Source organism: Triticum aestivum, chromosome 1D (genome assembly GCF_018294505.1).
Source record: "Triticum aestivum cultivar Chinese Spring chromosome 1D, IWGSC CS RefSeq v2.1, whole genome shotgun sequence".
Classification (NCBI taxonomy): Eukaryota; Viridiplantae; Streptophyta; class Magnoliopsida; order Poales; family Poaceae; genus Triticum; species Triticum aestivum.
In genome coordinates, this window is record NC_057796.1 from 20,578,492 (window position 1) to 20,588,005 (window position 9,514).

General features: G+C 50.3%; 1 pseudogene; it reads left to right on the top strand.

Moving 5' to 3' along the window:
- The first annotated feature begins 5,868 nt into the window (after window positions 1-5,868).
- Window positions 5,869-8,250, top strand: LOC123163595 (phenylalanine ammonia-lyase-like; annotated as a pseudogene).
- The last annotated feature ends 1,264 nt before the right edge of the window (window positions 8,251-9,514 follow it).

Consider the following 9,514-nt stretch of genomic DNA (forward strand, 5'->3'; position numbering starts at 1 on the left):
GCTTACTTATGATACTTGACAATCAAAGAATACGGTGAACAAAACTATAATCCACAAGGTACATATAATTCTTCTTGGTATTTTCATAGCACAATTAGCAGGGGACATAAGTCCAGTCGAAACAGGCAAAATAAGATGTGAATAAAAACCTTCCTGGCGCCTTAGAAGTTCATAGGAAAGACATGACTGATGAGCTGAAAGAACCACGACTTTATGTCAATATAGCTGGATAGATTTCTCAAATAAAAAAGAACTAGTTAGATTTGTTTGGATCTAATTTAATTAAACTCCCTCGTCTCTCTTTGGTGATTTTTCATGACGCCAGGGTGGATGCAAAGGAGACATAAAGGGGCGGTATATATAGAAAATAAATGAACAAAAACGCAAGAAACGACGCCAACCTTGTTATATGATCTGCGGCCAGCTCTTTCGTTTGACAACGCTGGTGGCATAATAGCATGCGGCCAGCTCTGGGCACTTTTTGACAACGCTATCTGGCCACTCCGTCCTTTGGGGCAACGCCTTGTAACTCATGACATATTTCACGTCGCTCTCAGGCACCACACGCAGGATCTTCTTTTTCTTCTTTGGTGCTGGATCTGCAGGGCTGCCTGCCGACTCGACCGACGGCTTGTCACTACTCATCTTGATTTTCTGATCCTGCAAATCCACCCCCTCCTTCTCCTCGACGGAACTTGAAGATGAAGTTGCCATTGGGATCTGCACTGTGCTGAAATTTGAGATGGGCTCTAGGCCCATGTAGCAATTTCTGAAAAATCTTTAAGGGCCCATGTGGGTTATATGGCACTAGGTGTAGTGGGAAGTTTAGGCCCACCCCGAAAATGGAAGAGGAGTTGGACCTCCTTATAAGGGTTTCTCTTCTACATGCTATTGGAGCTTGAGAAGAGAAGAGGCCCTCGCGCACTCCTCCTCCTCCGCCGCCGCGCCGCGCCGCGCCGCGGATTGCGGGATTGAGCCGAGCCGAGCTCACACCTACGTGCACGCCCACCGTCGTTCCCTTGCTGCTGCTGCCGCCGGTGACTCCATCCCGTACGTCGCCACGCCGCGGGTTGCGGGATTGAGCCGAGCCGAGCTCACACCTACGCACACGCCCACCGTCGTTCCCTTGCTGCTGCTGCCGCCGGTGACTCCATCCCGTACGTCCGCGTTTCTGAAACCACGCCCTAGTGATTTACTCATGGATTAATTTAATCGAAAAATTGCCTATTTACTCAACACACTGCGATAAATTGTTCGAGTGAGAAACTAGTAATCGGCAGAAGATCTGCACTGCGGATTCGCCGCCGCAGTCGGCAGAAGATCATCCGGATCACAGCTCCACAGATCTGGAACTAGTAATCTTATTAGGATTGGAATCCGGTACACGAATACGAAGCAGAAATCAGGGACATAAGCATTTACTTGTTTCTTCGTGGGCAACTGATAGGGAGTGAATTGCAGAAAACATCGACATTGAAGAATGGGGTTGCGGAAACCACAATTCTACAGTTTTATGCACAAACCAACTAAATCCGAGGCTATTTTTTTGCAAAAAACATTAATTGACGGCTTTGCTTGTTTTGATGACGATTATGGCAGGTGGGCCCCGTAAATGATGATGTGGTGCAACTGTGCACGCTGGACGTCGTTACAAGTATATTTTTACAAAAAACTCCCTCCCTTTTTTAGAAATAAAAACACCCATTGTCAGAAAAATTAAAATAATCGTAAGGACGGCCCTTCCCTCCGCCGCCGGCGTCCCATGCCCTCCCGGAGCCGCCCCTGCCTCCTTGGACCGCCGCCGCCGTGCTCCACGCCGGAGCCGTGCCCCACGCCGGAGCCGTGCCTCCTCCATCCACTCACCAGCAAGCCAAGCGGCCCCTCTGACAACTCTTCCCTCCCTCTATTCCTCCAGGTCGTACGGATCCGCCCCGGGCCACAGCCGCCCGAAGCACAAGGATGAGCGCCATGGACTCCGCCGCTTCGTCGGCGAGCCCAGCGGCCCCTCCGTCTACTCCTCCAGGACCTCCGCAAGCTGCAGCTCATCTCCGGCATCCCCTCGACGTCTCCCAGACAATGCCGCGCCCCCCCGACGCCGCGGTGCAGTCTTGTGGTGGCGGCGGCAGCTTGCTGAGCTCGAAGGCGCGCAGCAAGCAGCCATGCGCCGTGCCGTGCAACTGGTCCTCCCATCTTCTCGTGCTCCCGCCGTCCAAGAAAAAGGAGGCGTCGGTCGCGCCCGCCATGAACGCCGCAGAGGCCGCGGTTGCGGAGGGGAGGTTGTGCCTGCACTGCGAGACCGACAAGACGCGCCGGCGCGGCTTCTGCTCGCGCCCGGCCGGTGCTGCCGCTACTCTCGCCAGCGCGCCCGTGTCCGGCTTCTGCGGCATCTTAGCCCTCCTATACCCGCGGCAGGTGCTGCTGCAGCCGGCCTTCCGGCGCCCGCGGCTGCTACTGCTCCGGTGGGGAAGCCGGCACGCCGGTCCCATGGCACGTCGGCCTCTGGAGAGGAGAGATGAGGAGGGCAGGGGCTTGATTGCTTTTTAAATTTTGAAGAAGGGTGTTGGTGTAAAATCCTCTGTCTAGCGGTGTCGCCTGCGAACCGTTGCGCCATGTCATCATTTGCGGGACCCACCTGTCATAATCATCATGAAAACGACCAAAGCTGTCAGCTAGTGTTTTTTGCAAAAAAAAATAGCCTCGGAATTAGTGGGTTTGGGCACAAAATTGTAGAATTGTGGTTCCTGCAACCCTAGCCTTCGATGTCGATGTTTTCCGCAATTCACTCACTTATAGGCGCCGGCACGATTAGCCTAATAGTTCGGTCGGTCCACTTTCAGCAGTCTGTTTTAAGTCATTTGCAGTCGTACGATCAATGGAGTTGTCTTCCTCACTAGCGCGTACGAACAAAAATCCCTCTGCCTCTCATCGCTCCCTTCACCTTGACGGGTCACACACTCTCTGATTACCGCACCTCGCCGGCCGTCCTCGTCGCCAGTCCGCCCTCGTCGGATGCCCTCGTCGCCGGTCGCCGCACTCGCCCCCGAGCTCCGCCGGTCGCCGCCTGCACTTGTCGCTGACTCCACCAAAGATCTAGCTATGGACAGGGGTGTGTGGAAGCTTGGTATCCATGTGCGAGAGCCATTAGTTGGTCGCGAGATCTTATGGGTTTAATCTCTAGCCTACCCCAACTTGTTTGGGACTAAAGGCTTTGTTGTTGTTTTTGTTTGTTGTTGTTGGATTTCTCTCTCTAAATTAATTCAAGAGATAGTTAGCTAATTTTCCAATTTCCAAATGAGCATGAGCTTAACTAGTAAAATCTTTTCCAAACTATACTCTACGATATATATCAAGCCCAAGCCATCCCTTGAGTATTTTATATTTCTTTATTTTTTCTAAGAAAATCCCTCTCTTGTGCACATTTGTGAAGGAGCACCATCTAAGTCAGATTATTTGCTTCCTACTCCCTCCGTTTCTAAATATAAGATTTTTTTTTAGATTCCTATGTGAACTACATACGAGGCAAAATAAATGCATCTGCACTCTTAAATTTGTCTATATTCATTCGTATGTAGCCTGTATTGAATCTCTAAAAGGTCTTATATTTAGAAACGGAGGAAGTAGAAAATTATGCTAGTATCTTGTGATCATGTATATTGCAAATATGCAAAAACATGATATCCTCCAAGTCAAATGTTTGCGTCCAAATTTTCTGTCAGAAACGTAGCAAAAAATGGTTTGGTTATTTAAACTTAGTGTTGGCCTGAAATTTTCTGTCGCATGCTGGTCGCGTTCACGATGTGCAGGCGGAGGACGGACCAAGAAATCGTCTCCACTCTACAAATGTGTGAATGTATCTTTCACACGATGGCATGCATGCAGCCCGCTATGACCACGTGCAAACCGGAATGTCCCTCGTCATGTGCAAGCTTAAGTTTAGATAGCAAAAGAAATAGTACTATTAGTGAGAGTGAAAGTATTGTCCATGATCTACCGAAAAGACATTCGCCCGTTTTATATGAAAAGCAACAATCATACATACAACCAACCGTCTAACACACAACACCGACAGACAGAACACGCACCCAAAACAAGATACAAGGGTGCCGCACAAGGCCACATCACCCAAACGCCATCAAAACACACTAAAGATAACAATAAGACCGCTTGGAGACGCCGGCGACCTTCACTATGAGCTAGGCACTGTGAAGAAGTGAGGCCAATTCACAACGTATCAAAGACTCCAAGATGGTGACTCCGAAAAGGGCACGGCATCGGAGTGTCGCCACATTCCGATCCAGAAGATCAAAATTTTCATCCAGAGTAAACTGGAGGAGACGGGAGCAGCGGCGATGGAGCCTTCAGGAAGGGAAAGACGCCCGTAGACGCCGCCATCGTCGGCCGGCCAAAGAACCAAGCAGGTAATGCACCCGACGCTCATCCATCTCCACCAAACCACCACGTCGTGCGTCGTCCACCACCAACAATGCCATCCGTATGGTCATGGCTGCCCGTACGCACCCGAGACATGCGCTCTGCCCAGGAACACCGTGCCTCCCGCCGCCGCCCTGCATCCAGACAACCCCGAGACCACACAAAGGCCCCGGCTTTGGCCCAGCCGGCAGCCCCTGATCGACGGAGGCACCAGCAGACGCTTCACCCTAACATCGGTAGACATGCGCCAACTCGCCCGTTGTCCAGGAAAGGAGGAGAAGGAGGAGCGGACGCATCCAGACCGGCACACACCTGTACCGGCGACAGGTGACGCGACCGCATCAAGGCCATCCATCCCTCTACCGCCGAACACACCCCTGTGTCGCCCTACCATGGCAACCAACACACATGTCGAGTGGTCTCAATTGGAGATGGGATTGCACGTGTTTATGGATTGAACGAGATTCAAGCAGGAGAAATGGTGGAATTTGCCAGCGGTGTGAAAGGACCCGAGAGGCCACCAGCAATCGCACGCCCACCAACCAGGGATACCAAATCAACCTACAGTAGCAGCCAAGGGAGCTCACCGAAGATGCCTCCTCGCGCTGCCCGCCCACCCGCCTTCGGAGCAACCAAATTTTCTGTCGCATGCTTGTGGTCGCATTCACAATGTGCAGGCGGATGACTGACCAAGAAATTGCCTCCACTGAGGACAGTCATGCCTGCCAAGTCAAGTGCGCACTACCAAAGTGTGAATGTATCTTTTTTGAAGATTATTTTTGAAAAATAGAAGTGAGACTTTTGTTTCGTTTTTATTTTAAGAATGGTTTTTAGTTTTTTTTAGATGGATGTGATGTTCACATGTTGTGAGAAAGTTTTTTTTTAATTTTAAGATAAAATTGAGATTTTTTTTTGAGAGAAAAAATACACGCAGAGCTTCCTCTCAAGAGGCCCGCAATGACGGGCCCGACCACTAGTACTAGTGAAAGTGAAAGCATTGTCCATGAATCATTAGCAGATAACAACTCCTGTTGTCCAGAGCATGCAGAGCCCCACTCGCTATATGGGGTCACAAGCCCACATATATACTTTGTCAATGCAAAGACCGTTGCTGTTTTTTTTTAGATTTCCTATAGTAGTAGTAGTAGTTTATGCATTGTGGAAGCAGCCACCACATTGTTACCGACAATACGACACATGTTTACATTAGTAGATGACTCGGCCTCTCTTCTTCCCGCACCAACCATCTTGCGCACCTGCAACGATCAAGCGGTCAAAGCCACGCGAACCCACACCCCACACCTCCTCTCTCACCATTCCTCCCCAAGAAGAGCTAGCCTCCCTGATCAATCCACCTAGAAGAATTCATCCAGATCAATACACATACACCTGCCCAGTTTCTAGCTTACTTGTTTTCCAACTTCTTTGCACATCACGATGGAGTGTGACAATAGAGTGCACATCACCGCCAACGGCGATGGCTTGTGTGTCGCGCAGCCGGTGTGGGCCGACCCCTTGAACTGGGGGAAGGCGGCAGAGGAGCTGTCCGGGAGACATCTGGAGGCCGTGAAGCGCATGGTCGAGGAGTACCGTAGGCCCGTGGTGACCATGGAGGGCGCCAGCCTGACCATCGCCATGGTCGCTGCGGTGGCCGCCGGCAGCGACACCAGGGTGGAGCTCGACGAGTCCGCTCGCGGCCGCGTCAAAAGAGAGCAGTGATTGGGTCATGAACTGGCAAACGGCACCGACAGCGGTGTCACCACGGGCTTCGGCGCCACCTCTCACCGGATGACCAAGGAGGGTATCGCTCTCCAGCGTGAGCTCATCAGGTATGAATTCATTATATTGAACAACTTGGAAATTGGTGATGTCTCTAGGTTATATATGGAAGCCTTATGTGTTTGCCTATTTCTTGTCTCTTCATCAGATTTCTTAACGCCGGAGCCTTCGTCACCGTGGGGCCATGACCACGTTATGCCAGCTGCAGGAACGAGGGCGGCGATACTCGTCCGCATCAAAACTCTGCTCTAGGGGTACTCTGGCATCCGCTTTGAGATACTCGAGACGATCGCTAAACTTCTCAGCGCCAACGTCACGCCATGTCTGCAGCTCCGGGGCCGGGGCACAATCACCGTGTCTGGTGACCTCGTCCCGCATTCCTATATCGCGGGCATGGTGACCAGTTGGGACAACTCCGTGGCCACGGCTCCAGACGGCAGCAAGGTTAATGCCAGCATCGAGCATGGCTTCTTTGAGCTGCAGCCCAAGGAAGGACTCTCCTTGGTGAACGGCACGGCTGTTAGCTCGAGGATCGCATCCATGGTTCTTTTCGAGGCTAACATCCTCGGCATCCTTGCTAAGGTTCGGTCGGCCGTTTTCTGCGAGGTTATGAACGGCAAGCCGGAGTACACCGACCACTTGATCCACAAGATCAAGCACCACCCCGGGCATATTGAGGCCGCCGCCATCATGGAGCACATCCTTGTAGGCAACTCCTACATGGCACTCGCGAAGAAGCTCGGCGAGCTTGACACGTTGATGAAGCCAAAGCAAGATAGGTACGCGCTCCGCACTTTGCCGCAGTGGCTTGGCCCCTAGATTGAGGTCATACGTGCTGCAACCAAGTCGATTGAGCGGGAGATCAACTCTGTCAACTACAATCCACTCATCAACGTCTCCCGTGGCAAGGCCATCCATGGCAAAAACTTCCAGGGCACGCCCATCGGCGTGTCCATGGACAACACAAGGCTCGCCATTTCCGCGGTTGGCAAGCTCATGTTTGCGCAGTTCTCGGAGCTGGTGAACGACTTCTACAACAACGGTTTGCCTTCAAACCTCTCTGGTGGCCGCAACCCGAGATTGGACTATGGCCTCAAGGATGCTGAGATAGCCATGGCCATACTGCTCTGAGCTCCAGTTCCTAGGCAATCCGGTGACCAACCATGTCCAGAGGGTGGAGCAACACAACCAAGATGTCAACTCTCTCGGTCTCATCTCCTCCAGGAAGACTACCGAGGCCATTGACATATTGAAGATCATGTCGTCAACATTCTTGGTCGCCTTGTGCGAGGCCATAGATATCCGCCACCTCGAGGAGAATGTCTTTTTTCGAGAGCATGCGAAGCGTGTGCCTTCACTTTAAGAACCGTATCACCGAATGTCAAGAACGTCGTGAAGAGTTGTGTAAAGACGGTGGCTAGGAAGACATTGAGCACCAACAACAACGGCCATCTCCATAATGCGCGCTTTTGCGAGAAGGACCTGCTGCTCACCATCGATCGTGAGGCAGTGTTCACGTACGCAGACGACCCTTGCAGTGCCAAATACCCGCTGATGCAAAAGATGCGTGCAGTTCTCGTGGAGCATGCCCTGGCCAATGGCGATGCCGAGCGCGACACTGAGACGTCGGTATTTGCCAAGCTTGCCACATTCGAGCAGGAGCTTTGAGCAGTGCTGCCGAGGGAGGTTGAGGCTGCCCGGAGTGCCGTGGAAAACGGCACCGCGCAGAACCGTATCACCGAATGCCGGTCATACCCGCTATACAGGTTTGTGCGCGAAGAGCTTGGGACTGTGTACTTGACTGGGGAGAAGACACGGTCTCCTGGTGAAGAGGTGGGCAAGGTGTTCATCGCCATGAATCAGGGCAAACATATCGACATGCTGCTCGAGTGCCTCAAGGAGTGGAACGGTGAGCCACTGCCTCTCTGCTAAATAGAGGATTAAGAAATTGAAGAGAAGACAGTGTGCTTCAGATTTCAGAAGGTTATGGGTCTTATTCTCTGATAAGTGATAATAATAAAATTTCATTGTAACGTTATTACAGAGCTGCCATGTTGTTGCCAAAATATGCAACGGTATAGTTGTACAGCTTCTTTGATGTATAGTTAAATGGCGATGGCGTACCACAAATATTCTTTATTAATGTACTGGTTCCTTTTTTGAGCTCTATGATCTGGTGAATCGCCTATTGTTTGCATGTCATTGCCATACTGTGAGGACTGAGGAGTGAGGTCATGCAGAAATATAGCTTGCTATCAGAAAGCTTTTTTTTAGAAAAAAAGCGTCTACAAAGTCAGCAGTCTATGGTGTCTCTTTATTTAACTACACTTGCTAGTTAAATCAACACTAAGCGATGGCTTCCCTGAATTCTTTTGGACTTGTCTCTCTGTTCCTCATTGGTCATTAGTCAGTCTCCTCTCTTCTCGTTTTTAAGCCTTGTATAAGAATCTGCTAGCTTATAATAACAGAAACCGGAGGGCCCGAAGAGAGTTCTAAATCAATACACGAAACGTATGACCAGGATTCCAGGAATACACTCAGTCCATAGATGATTCATATATAAATTGATAATCACATTGATGTTGCACTCTTGTCGTTGTTATCGTGCTTAACAACTCCAAGTCTCCATCCAATCTAATAGCAGTATATAAATGACAGAATGAAGTAAAACAGAAGAAACAAAATCAATCTTCTTGTATTTTGTTTGCATAGCCGATAGCGCACAGGGATCCTGGGGTCGCAGTGATCACAAAATGATGTTGTAATTCCCGTATTATTGCGCTTAATTATGACTCTTAACAGTCAAAGAATATAGTAAATGAGCAAAACCACAGAAAATATACATTTCTTGGAATTTGCATAGCACAGTTGGCATGGGTCGTAGCCCAGTCAAAAGTAGGCAAAATAAAACCTTCATGGAGACCAGATAATCATACGAAAGACATAACTGATTACTGATACACGGTTCACAAACAAAGGAACATGTAGTGATGACCTGAAACAAGAATGACAGTATACCTAGGTAGAGTTGTTTTTTTTTATCTAATTATAACTTAATTCAGCTTCCTCGTCTCTCCTTGGTGATTCTTCATGACGCCAGGGCGGTGTCTCCTACGCCCTGGTGGATTCAAAGGAGCATAGTCTTTCTCTTCGTCGTAGTCCTCGTCGACCTCCACCTCGTAGGTGACTATGCCCTAGGCCTCCAGCTGTTGCGCGTAGTCTTTCTGCAGCTCTAGCATCTCACGTTCATTGCTCTCCGCGACCTGGGCTTGCCGCCAGCTCCGGGAACATTCTGATCATATCT